We start from the raw sequence: 13,175 nt of genomic DNA, 5'->3' as shown, positions 1-13,175 counted from the left end.
TTCGTTAGATTTATATAAGGAGGGAAGGAAAATATCATTTTGTACATTAATGATAATTTATGATTAATTTAATAAAAATGTATAGTGTATGTTTAGATGAACTAAATTAATTCTCTAGTGATTCTAAAAATCACTTTAGTGATAACACATGTCACAGGTAAAAGATTCTAATGATTTTTTTTAATATACTATGCTAAAACTTATGCCTTGTGTGGAATGAACATTATATATACAAATTATTATATATTTTTTACATATTATGAAATAATAAATATATATTGAATAATTTAAAATTCAGTAACTATTATGTATATAATTAAATTGGTGTAAACACATAAAAAATTATTAATCTAAACAATCACTTTTTCTATTTTATATGGTGTATAATTTAATTTAAATGATATCATCATAGATATATAACATATTTTTAATATTGATATGCTTTCTACTCATATGATTTTTTGATCAGAAAATTTTAATCACTGATAACAAAATTTCCATCGTGTGATGTTTAATAGTTTTAGTAATTTATAATTTTTCTAAAAACAAAATCAGTGCAAAGTTTAAAATTTAAATATTAAGTTTTTAATATTTGTTGAAAGGATTTATCAAAAAAAAAATCAAAGCAAATTTCGAAATTAAATATTTATGTATCTTTATATGGTATATAGTTTAATTTAATCGATATTAATATATATATATATATATATATATATATATATATATATATATCTTTTAATATTAATATTTATTAAATGAGACTTTCTAATTATATGATTTTGTAATCATTTGTATTTTTTCACAACAAAACCATGGATCAAAAAAAATTTAGATGTGAGACTTTTAACAGTGTTAGTAATTTATAGCCGTTTTAAAAAGTTTAAAATATAACTTATACGAAAATCTAAATTTTTATTATATGGTTAATGTGGTTATTTAATTTATTTTAATAATTTAAATTAAAATAAAATAGTAGAAGATACACTAATTTTTTTCATCAAATCTTTATTATTCGAAATCAATAATTATCATATATAATTTAATCACATTAGGCAATTCCATATTTAAAGAAACAATGAAAATCATTAATAATTAATTTATGATTAATTTAATAAAAACTTATTATATATTTAAATGAATCAATTTATTTTTCTAAAGATTCTAAAAATTATCGTGGAGATGACACGTAACTACCACAAATAATATATAAAAGATAATGGATAAATGGCAGTATATTTACATTCCCAACTGTCGCACATAGAAAAAAAAAACTCCCCACAAAATACAAGTGGACATCAGTCATTTCACCCATGACACTAATTTTTCCGAACAAGTGTTCGCAATATCATGGAATCAACATCGTTTTTAGCAGATGTCGCAGAAGACAACTGGGTTTACAAAAACTAAACAACACAACTGCATTTCTGAATATTATAATTCAAAAGCGTAACGCTTACAGAGCTATTACAGAAGTCTTTATACTAGACCATAGAACTTTTTAGATATATCTATTAGCTAAAAATAATAAGTGAGTAGCAAATCGGATTTGGATGAGAGTAGCTGGCTTTGTAGTCTTCATCTTCAGCTTTTCCGGATAGAGCCGTTGATGCTCTATTCTGTAGAGCGTGTTTCATACTTGGCCTCGTCCTTCTTTACTTCCAGAATCAGTCTGGGCTTGATTAGTGTTGAGTCCCATTGTCTTCTGTCTTACATTAACATCATTGTAAGCGGCAATTTAGAGGTTCAGTATGTCCAAGAAATACAAGAGTATAATTTTTTTAGAACAAAAACACGGACATACGACTACATCATCTTCACACAACAGTAAAAGGTTTGTATGACAATGGTATTTAATGTACGGTATAAGTCCGTGTAGGGGATAATTAGAGATGGGTCACTACAAGAAAAAGGTTAAATTACACCAGATAAATAGTATCACAAAAAGAACTGATACTTGTTTAAATTACTTATTTAGTAAATGATACAAAATATATTATTAAAGTCCATTAATAGTTTTATTCACTTGTTTAACATCATTTTAATAAAACTGATACAAATCTATATTAATTCACATCATTTTAAGTAATTGACACAGTAATGTAGATTCACATGTTTTTGTAATTTTTTGTTAGCATCAATTAAAAAAAGATGCAACATTTACATCAACAAAGAAAGTGATGTTAACTAAATTTTTTTTTTTTATCTATCTTATATATTAAAACAGAAGTCACAACCTTGATTTATGTGTGATTTTTTTTTTAATGGACCTAATGGACTTATTCCTAAAAAGTCATGTTACATTTAATATCTAATTTTATCATTTAAATTTTGGGCCTACCAGAAATTTTTATTGTACTATCAATAATTGGATTTAAACAATAGATGATCCATTGGATTTATAGATAGTATAAATTAAATAGATATAATTTAATATTGTAATACTATACCTCTATTTGCTAAATATTTAAATATTTGTCGACGTTAACTTTTAAATTATAAATATTTTTTTTTTAAAATAAAAAAAATTATATTATCTAACAATGATTAATCTTTACTACCTTAAACCAATGAAAACAAATTTTAAACTATATAGTTTATTTTAAAAATTTTAAACAAAAACTAAATGCTGAATTATTTACTCGATAATATAAATCTATGAAGTGAAAAGTTTATTTTTTTTTAAACTTTCTAAATTTGTGAAATGTTACAATATCTTTGAATATGACAATAAACCAATATTTTACTAATCTTTATATATATAGTTACGATTTTAATAATGAAATAATAATCTGAAAATATATATGTAGAAGAAGATACAAATACATGTGAAAGTTTGAAACAATCTATTCAATGAAAAAAATATACAGTAAACTTATTATGTTTTAAAAATTGATAGACACATATATATTATAATATATACCAATTTAGAATCGAAAACAAAATATTTATATAAAAATAAATGAAAACAAAAATCCGCGCAATTACAAGTGTCGAGAACTTTTATCACTTGAGTTGTGATTTATAGTTTTATATAATTTTTACAACAAAAAAAAATGGTAAAACCGGTTTAGATGCATGCATATGTGTGTATTTTATATTCCCTTTAGCATTAGTTGTTTTGAACTTAATAAGATGGTTAGGCGGAAATATCGAATTGCAAGAGTATGTTCTTTCTACATCACATCATATTCTGAACTATAGATTTAGTTTTTCTTTTTCCCACATATATTTCATATATAATTGATTTCGTTTAATATAAGTTGTACATGTGTTGCAGCGGTCGAAGCAACGAAAGTGTGCAATTTTCCGTGTTCACCAAGGTACGGAACTTTTGAATGCTTCCATGACTGTTTCCTCGAAGATTTCAAAGATGGAAATTGTATTAATGGGCGTTGTTGTTGCACAAAATGATAAAGCGGTCACGTTTCTAGAATACTGGCAATTTGAGCGGTTGAGTATGCTTTTCTAATATCAGATTTATGTATTCTGTTCAATAAAATAAAGCATTTTATTATTCTTTCGCTTCCGTAACTGTAGTTATTTTTCTTCACGGTTGTGATTTATATCCAAACTAATAAGTTGTGCGAAGCAAATGACAAACGATGATATTTACTAAATTAAACATTAATAAGAAGATGGTATTAAGATAATATTATAAATTTATAATAATAGCCACATATGGTTTTCTTATTTTTTCAGTCACATACATATACATTAAAGTTAATATATAACCATGGCTGTTAGAATATAGTATATTCCATGTAACAACCTTGGAATATCCTATTTTCTAACTCTGATCTGTGGTGGTGAAATCAGTTGCAAGCAATGGAAGTTGTGTACCACACGTAGTCTGATGGATCTGGATCCGGAACCATGAACTCAACTAGATCTGGCCCTTTCGGACAACATGTAGTTATTTTTCTGGACGATTGATTGTGTTTTATATCCAAACTAATAACTTGTGCAGTGCAAATGACAAACGATGAAAATTTACTAAATTAAACATTAATAAGAAGATGGTATTAAGACAGTATAATACAAATAATAGCCATATATCATTTACTTATCTTTTCAGTCACATATATATACATTAAAGTTAATATATAACAATGGCGACTCTGATCTGGGGTGGTGGAATCAATAGCAAGCGATGGAAGCTGTGTACAGTGTACCACACGTAGTCTGATGGATCTGGATCCGGGATCCACGAACTCAACTAGACATTGTCCTTTCGGACAACTTATCTAAGTGTCGGGAACAATTTGACCAAGGGTTCCAATGATTCTTGTATACATTTTCTAACGGATTTCGAGTTGATATAAATTTTAGATTTGAGTAAGACAAATATAATTGGATAAAAATTTCATCAAATGTTAATTAAGAATTTTATGAGTTAGAATTTCTTAACCTTAAAATGTGCTATTTTATGACAGTCTCAAACTTTTATGTTGTTTTGATCTTTGCTTTATGTTTTGCTATGTATGGTTGTTTTCAGTAGCTGGTGATGTTGGGAACTTTAAGTTGTTTTCTATTTTTTCTTTCTCTTGACTACGATCAGAGAGTTGGTTGACTGAGAGAAATATGAATTTCGTTGTAACCTGCATTTGAGTGATAGTGAAACATTGTAGCTTTAATACATACTTGTAGTTCAAAAGGTTTTGAAGTAATGTAGCAATTGCTGTGTTATGTGTCTTACTATAAAGTGTGTTATCTGACTTAGAATTGCTATCTGTAACAGAACAATCTGGAGATGAACTTCTTTCCTGTGACTATAGTGATGCCAATAGATTCAAAATTTAAGAAGTAATCGGAAAAGGCAGTTATGGAGTTGTTTGCTCAGTGAGAAAGTGGTAACAAAGAAATACATGATATTTTCGAGCATTTATCTGATGCTGCGAGGATTCTGCATGAGATAAAACTTCTCATACTCCTAAGGCATTCAGGTATAGATAGTTGAAATGAAGCACATTATGCTTCCTCCTTCAAGAAGAGAATTCAAATTTATATATGTTGTGTTTGGGCTCATGGAATCTGATCCTTCATCAAGTTAAATAAAGACAATGATGATTTTGACTAGAGAGCATTACCAGTTTTTTCAAGTATCGGTTATTGAATTGTTAGATTAGTCGTATACATATGTGATATGCCTTGACATAATCAGAGCCTAAACTACACTTATCAGTGGTTCTGACTCTGCGTTTGGATGCTTTCAGATCAACAGTTATACACTCAACCGCAGTTACTCGAGGAGGACAACCAATTTTTTTTGAATAACACAAACATATCAAACCCCTAAAACTACTCTAATCATTTATTTTAAACCATCATGCAACGTTACAAGCATCTCAAAGAAACCTCTCAGGTAATTTTAATAACTCATCCTGAATCCGGCAGCAATATTTCCAAACCAAATTCAAAAAAGCCGTAAACCATCTCTCTCTCTCTCTCTTCAAGCAGCTGTCAAACCAAACACTTTCATGGGCCCGGTGGCGTCTATCATGTTTCTCTAACTGCTCAATCATAGTTTAAACCCATTTTTATTTTCATGATAAGCTATATTTTTTCTCCCTCACTCTCTCTGTATAAAAAACATGTTCACGGTGAAACATGTGGTTCATCACCTAGCAATACCAAGACGATGATCTGGATCTTATAATTGTGTTTTCTTTTAATTTGGATCTTATAATTGTGTTTGTGCTTCATTGATTTTTTTGAATTATGTATAAATGTACAAACATTAACTTTGATTCTCTTCATATCAGTTCTTCCTGAAAACAAGTTATATTCATTTACGTTAGCAAGTGATAAAGTAACGGTAAGAAGTCATTATCAAATGGGGAATCTGTGTTTGTTTCAATACGTTTTATTGTAACACAATTGTAAAATGATCAATCTTTTATTATTGTTTTGCAGAATCTGAGTTATAGCAGACAAAGAAAAAGATTCATTGAAAGGAGTTTGAGAGAAGCACATATGCAGTTATATCACGTGGCTGATGGAGAATTCTTCACTGAATCTAGTCTATTGAACTGATTCAGCTTCACGACCAACGGAAATCCAAGATGAATACAGATAAAGAGAACGAGAAAAAAAAAAGGAAAAAGAAGAATCACAACTGAAGAAATCCTCATGATTAATTTTGTTAACTGTTTTTTTTCTTCTGAAAGTTCATCATTTTCTTTTTCCCGTTATTTTGCTTCTCTGTATATATTTTTTGTCAGAATTTATTTCGATGGATCAAAGAAATAATGGAAAATGATTTTATTTGATTTATCCATTATTATTATTTATCATCAATTATGTAGAAACGAGAATAATGGTTAAATAATAATTATAAATGATATAATTAACTACTAAATCATTTAAAAATCTGAAACTAATTTAGCTTCAGTTATTAATAAATGATATAAATAATTAAAATCAATTGTTTTAATAGATGTCAATACTTACATCATTTTAAGAACAAATGTAAACTTAATATCATTTCTTATAATTGATACTACATACTCCCTCCGTTTCATATTAAGTGTCGTTTTAGAGAATTTTTTTCGTTACAAAATAAGTGTTGTTTTCGATTTTCAATGCAAATTTATTAATTTTATGCAAAATTTATTTTTCTATTGGTTGAAATATGGTTAGGTGTATAGGTAATAGTGTTTTTTATAGGAACTATGCAAAATTAATTGTTTCCTTAATCCGTGTGCCGAAACATAAAACGACACTTATAATGAAACAGAGGGAATATTAGCATACAGTAATTGATGTAAATAATTTATATTTTTGTATCAGCTATTAATAGATTGATGCAAATTATTTACATCACCACTTTCAGAGTCATTTATTTAAGTGATGTAACATCATTTATGACTAATACAAATAAATAAAATAAATGATGTTAAATGATGTTAAATGATGTTAAATGATCATTATTTTGTAGTGGGTAAAGCATATTTAGACACACTAGTCTAGGATGAAAACTAACCAAAACAAAAAAAATGGACCAATGCTAGAAGCGCATTAAGGAATCGCTTCATGGGGTTAGAGACTCAGAGTTAAACCAGCTACCATCTTACTTCACAATTTAAAGCAATACAAAAGCTATGATTACATGCTAAACAAATATGACACATGCTACTACTACAATTAAATGAAAAAGTTTGTCTTCATGATTTAACCAAGATATGTTGATTACATTTCCCAAATAAATGTGGATTTCTCGTTTTAAAGAAATGAAAGAGGAGCTCGAAAATGCAAAAAAAGAAGAAAAAAAACCGTTAAGCATTTTTCAAAATAAAAATTAAAGTCAAGAAGTGTATAGTCCGGACGAGCGCTAGCTGCGCTGCAATATAGAGAAACCTGCTAAGGTCCACATAAGAGCAAAGTTGGTAGTAGACAGACACAAAATTAGAAAATTATATTAAAATAAATCTCAGGTCTATATAAATACAAAACACTGCCCTATTCAAACAATCACAAAAACCGTATTCTACAAAAGTGAAATTGAAAAGAACCAAAATGTCAGGGACCTGTTGTGCAAAAACATATAAAATCACCAGGAGAGATCAACCTTTCTCTTCGCCGAACTAGATGGCGGCGGCAAGGATGAGCACAACGGCGAGGCTTGGTTCCGAGCATGACGACGTCGTTAGAGCAAGGCGACCGAAGATGCGGTGACAGAGGAGTAAGCCATGTGAATCTCGCGACGGTCTCGAACTCGACGTAAACAGAGGTGAAGGGTGAAGGGTGAAGCACGACCGTGAAAGAGATAAACTTGACGCGACGATCTACATTTAGATGCGACGGTGGACAGAAGAAGTAAAAGCTCATGTTCATGGCGAGTCGGAGGCGGTTGCAGACGACGACAAGTGAAGCTTAACACGAAAAAACACTTGATTCCGGTGAGAGTGAACTAGACAATTCAGTGGAGATCTCGCGAGAAGAGAGAAAATGTACCAACAGATTAAACGAAGAAAATGTGGAAGAAAAGAGATGAACAGTTTTGATTTCGTAACAAAGCTTGTATCGATTATTGTGCTATCTACTGACAAACTTTTTCATGCGTGATATAACAAGAGTATAACAATATAGAGAGTTCGTAAAGGGGTGATGATTTTAGAGTGTGACATATAAGATACTAGGGTCTGTCCGCGCTATGCACGGGATATATGTTAATTATATGACATAATGTTGGTTTTTTTGTTTGGAAAACTAATTGTAAGTTAACAATTAGAGTTGTTGCACAGAAAAAAGTTAACAATTAGAGTTATGGCATAAGATAATTCGATACGTATTAGTTTTCCAATAGTGTGTTGTTATTTGTATAGAATGAGAGAGTTGTTATTGGAACCGTCGCAACACTCTTGAGAATCACATCTTTATTACCATTTGCACTTCTATCATATATGTGAGTAAATATATTATTTATTGAGTAATGTGATATAAATATATTATTGTGTAGACGAATAATTTAAGTAGTATTCAAAGTGATTGATAGATGAGCTTGTAAATATAACTTCATATGAACTTGTTTTGCGCTTATTTTCTAAGTTGTTAATCTTAAACTAAAATCCTAGAAAGTGCGTATTTTCTTAAAAAATGTATATTCTAAGCAATTTGCCTATTTAGACCATTTAGGAGATGTTGATGGGAGCTATTGAAAGTTATCTAGTAAGAAATGAGTTGTAGAGAGAAAATGAGATTTTCCTTTACCGAGGTGGCTTCATAGAAGATTGATTATGTTCTCTATGTTTGAATGATTTATTCAAGAATAGAAGCTTAAAAAATTAACTATGTTCTTTATGTAAATTCTATATCTAAATAAAGCGAAAGGGCCATTAAAAAAACACATTAGGGAGAAATGACAACTTCCATTCATAGAAATTATGCAGTTATGTTTGTACAAAGAGTGCAATTTCTCCTTTAAACAACCCCAACAACTAGGACGCCTAAATCCTTAACGTCCTATATAAAATACTTTTCATCGTTCATTGAAACAAAAGTTCGCATAAAATAAATAAACAAACATTTAAAAATTAAAACAATGTCAGCCTTAACACATAATTATGTCATACTCTTTGTGCGATGATATCTTCTCAATTTGCATTGTTTTAACCATTCATTTTAGCATATGCTAACCATTTAGGATAGTATTTAGATATGTTTAGGATTGCATTGCATTACATATGTCCTTATCAGGTGATGGAGATTTCAATTGGTGACTTTGGAGCATTTAGAGATGGTTTGGAGGCAAAAAGGGGTGATTCTCGAGAAGGAGACGCATTGATCAAGTGTCCCAGCGGCATAAGGAAGTCCCAGCGGCCTTTTGGCCCCTCAAGAAGCCGCTGCCAGCGCTGAGAAACGGAGACCAAGTATGGGAGCGGCCTTACGCAGCGGTGTACCGAAGCCGCTGTAGACGCTCGAGAGATGAAGACTCAAGAAATGAAGACCAAGTGCGGGAGCGGCCTGACGCAGCGGTGTGACGAGACCGCTGGGAAAATACCTCCTTCCCTGCCGCGTTCGTACTTGTCGCAGCGGTGTACCGAAGCCGCTGTAGACGCTCGAGAGATGAAGACTCAAGAAATGGAGACCAAGTGCGGGAGCGGCCTGACGCAGCGGTGCGACGAGACCGCTGGGAAAATACCTCGTTCCTTGCCGCGTTCGTACTTGTCGCAGCGGTGTGATGACGAAGCAAGTAAGCCGCTGCGAGTGTCCCAGCGGCTAGGCGGAGCGGTTTCACGTGGCCGCTGCGAGTCAAGAAAGTCAACATTTTCCGGGTTTGACCAGATAATTACCAATTTGTGTTTTGGTTAACCCAGGTTTGTTGGGTTAAACCAGGTTCGACTTTAAGCTACTATAAAGGTCATTCAGACCTAATTGTAGGATCTTATCTTGTTTTCTATCAAATCACAAAAGAACTTTTAGGTGAAAGATCATATCTTGATCATTTCTCTCTTGTGATTGCTTGATTTTCTTGATCTCTTATCATGTTTAGCACCAAATCATCTTTGATTCTTGGGCTCATCATGGAGAGTAGTGAGTAGTCATCTTTGGATTCATGGGTTAGGGAGATTAAGGGTGATTAAGCTAGATCTAAGGTGTTTAGGTATAGATCAATCTTATTCCTTGCTAGTAGAGGGCTTTTAATGCAATTTTAGAGTTGACCTCTCCAAAGTTGAGCTCTATGCATTTCATACCCGGAAGGTGTTTGATGAAATGCCTGAACCAACTCTCCTAAGCTTTTAACATCCTTTGCCAAAGGGATTTGTTGTTAAAGGTGTTAAGATGGCTAGTAGACTTGAGATTAATGATTACTTAGGTAACATTCAACCAAAGGAATTTGATGCTTGAGTTATCTAGGTAAATGAGCATTCATCTAGGGATAGAGTTTGCTTAGGATTGTGTCTAGGCCTAAGGAAGATATAGATTGGTTAAAAGTTGACACCTTTAGGTTGAATCTTGATCACCCAAGATCAATTCCCATAGCCCATGAGTTCTCCCTTCTTATAAGAAAGAAAGCTTGTGCCTTTATTGCATTTTAGAAAGTAAGTTAGTTTCAAATCATCTCAAAAACTGGTAGCACTTAGATTAATCATGGTCTTGCATTCCCTTTGCATCATAATCACCTAGGATTGGTTCGACAATCTTTTATACTACATTGATTTGATCTTAGACCCTTGAAAAGTCTTATATCATGCGAATCGCGAACAAACCCTTAACACAAATAGAAAGTTGTTAATCAAGAAAATTATATTGTCTCGTTGATTTGTAAACTGGATAAGAAAATAGAATACAAGGAATTAAATTGAGAATTAAATTAAACTACCTATTTTAAGAGTTATTCTTGGGTTCACCCCCTATGGTGAACCTTTAGGTTCACCAACCAATAGAAAATTATCATTTTAAATCTAGTATCTTTTAATTAAGGAAACCAAATAACTTGCAAATTATATTATTTTTTCAAAATAAAATTTAAAAATAAATAAAAATAATATATAAAAAACGAATTCAAAAAAAAAAAATGTTGTAAACAAAACACTAAACCCTAAACTCTAATACTAAACCCTAAACTCAAATCCTAAACCCTAAATCCTTGGGTAAACCCTAAATCTTTGGGTAAACCCCTAAACCCTTGGAAAAACACTAAACATGTTGTCAACAAAACACTAAACCCTAAACTCTAATCCTAAACCCTAAACCCTTGGGAAAATCTTAAACCCTTGGGTAAACCCTAAACCCTTGGGTAAACCCTAAATCCTTAGGTAAACCCTAAACCCTTGGAAAAACACTAAACATTTGGATAAATTATAAATTATAAATCTTAAACACTAAACTCTAAATCTTAAAAATAAATATATTTTTTTTAAATAATATTTTTTTAGAACTATTGTTATTTTTATTTATTTAATTTTTTATTTTTTATTTTAAAAGCATAATATAATTTGACAAGTTATTTTGTTTCCTTAATTAAAAGATACTAGATCTAAAATGACAACTTTCTATTGGTTGGTGAACCTAAAGGTTCACCCTAGGGGGTGAACCCAAGAAAAAGTCCTATTTTAATCTTGTCTTTTTCATGCCACTGAGAATTAAATTAAACTACCTATTTTAATGCTTGCCTTTTCCATGCCACTGAGAATTAACTTCCATGCCACTGAGAATTAAATTAAACTACCTATTTTAATGCTTGTCTTTTCCAGTTAAATTAATGAGTTTTTCTTAATCAAATTTAAATTTAATGTGATTAAATGAACCTACCTATTTTAATGTTTGTCTTCTCCAGTTAAATTAATGAGTTTTCCTTAATGAAATTTAAACTTAATGCCATTAAATGAACCTAAAAATACATCATATTTAACGTAACTTATTACGGACGAGTACGGCCCAATAATGAACTTGAATTTTATTTTTACGAAAACGTGAATCACTTGACTTATGTAATATTTAAAATATATTAACTACAATATAACAAATGCATATAACCTACCTATACTTTAGTTTGAAATGATCATGCTCAAGTTTTATATAGTCAACTTACATCATGCATCGATCGATGTACAATAGTCAAACCACCTATAGTTTTCATTTTTTTATAGGATGTATCAACCAACCAATCATCCCACTGATTTTCTAAGCTTTATAAAAAAACAAATCAATAAATACAAACTCAAAATCCAATATCTTCTATTAATCAAAACAGAATATCTTCAATGTCGTATCTTTAATGTACCTATTAAATATAGAAACCGTAACCATAATTACACTAATTATAAGAACATATTTGATTCCAACCAATTGATCTATTACTTCGGTAATTGATTTGCTTGCAGAAGATGAAACAATAAATTAAAAATTTATAAGAATATAAAGATATAGAGATTCCAACCAATTGCCTATATTTGCGTATGATTTTCGCATAATAAGCTTCAAATTGAACATTGAAAAAGATAGAGAGATTTTTTTAATCTTTTACCGACACAAAACTTAAACAAAACGAAGAGTTAAAGGTGATTTTTTTTTGTTACACTTCCCGGAAAAAAACGGTTACAACATGGGCTTTCATAATATGGCCTTTTAACATATTAATGTTATGGACATTTAATAATTATCTTGATGAAAAACAAAGACTATAAATAATTTATTATTAACAAAAGTATGAAATTATTTACAATTTGATGACTAATTCATCACCCTTTTTATATGTTGAATTTTTCATAGAAGTTTAAAAATCATTTTATTTTCTTTAAACATGTATAACTAATTTATAATCTTTTATGCCATACTAAGTCATGAAATAATATTTCTTCATATTTTACATTAATAACCATTGTTTTTATATATCGTCTACAATTCTCTAATTACGTCTATTTGTTAAATTTTGTATATGATATCGAATATTCATCATAAATAGATGGTTTAAGATGCCAAAAAAATTATTTACTTGGTGAATATAATACATCTAATATTACAAATACATCGTTTAGATAAATAAATAACCATAAACCAAAAATTCATATCCGCGCTGGTTTTTATTTATATTTTTTTATTATTTAATTATAATATTTTTATTTTATATTTGAAAGATAAATGAATTTTCTTTCAAACAATATTTTTGTAAATGTATTTTTTTAAAAATAATCAATTAAAATTGTTATTATCATTGAATATCATTATTTTTG

The 13,175-nt window shown here is 29.9% G+C and overlaps 1 long non-coding RNA gene across 1 annotated transcript; it reads left to right on the top strand.

Annotated features, from left to right (window-relative positions):
• Positions 1–5,422: 5,422 nt before the first annotated feature.
• On the top strand, positions 5,423–6,273 carry LOC125586325. Its single transcript, XR_007322824.1, has 2 exons — positions 5,423–5,815; positions 5,914–6,273. It is a non-coding gene; the product is annotated as an uncharacterized LOC125586325 (long non-coding RNA).
• The last annotated feature ends 6,902 nt before the right edge of the window (positions 6,274–13,175 follow it).

The sequence above is a fragment of the Brassica napus genome, chromosome C4, assembly GCF_020379485.1.
Source record: "Brassica napus cultivar Da-Ae chromosome C4, Da-Ae, whole genome shotgun sequence".
Classification (NCBI taxonomy): domain Eukaryota; kingdom Viridiplantae; phylum Streptophyta; class Magnoliopsida; order Brassicales; family Brassicaceae; genus Brassica; species Brassica napus.
The sequence above is the reverse complement of the archived record's forward strand: the minus strand, read 5'-3'. Positions and strand labels throughout refer to the sequence as shown.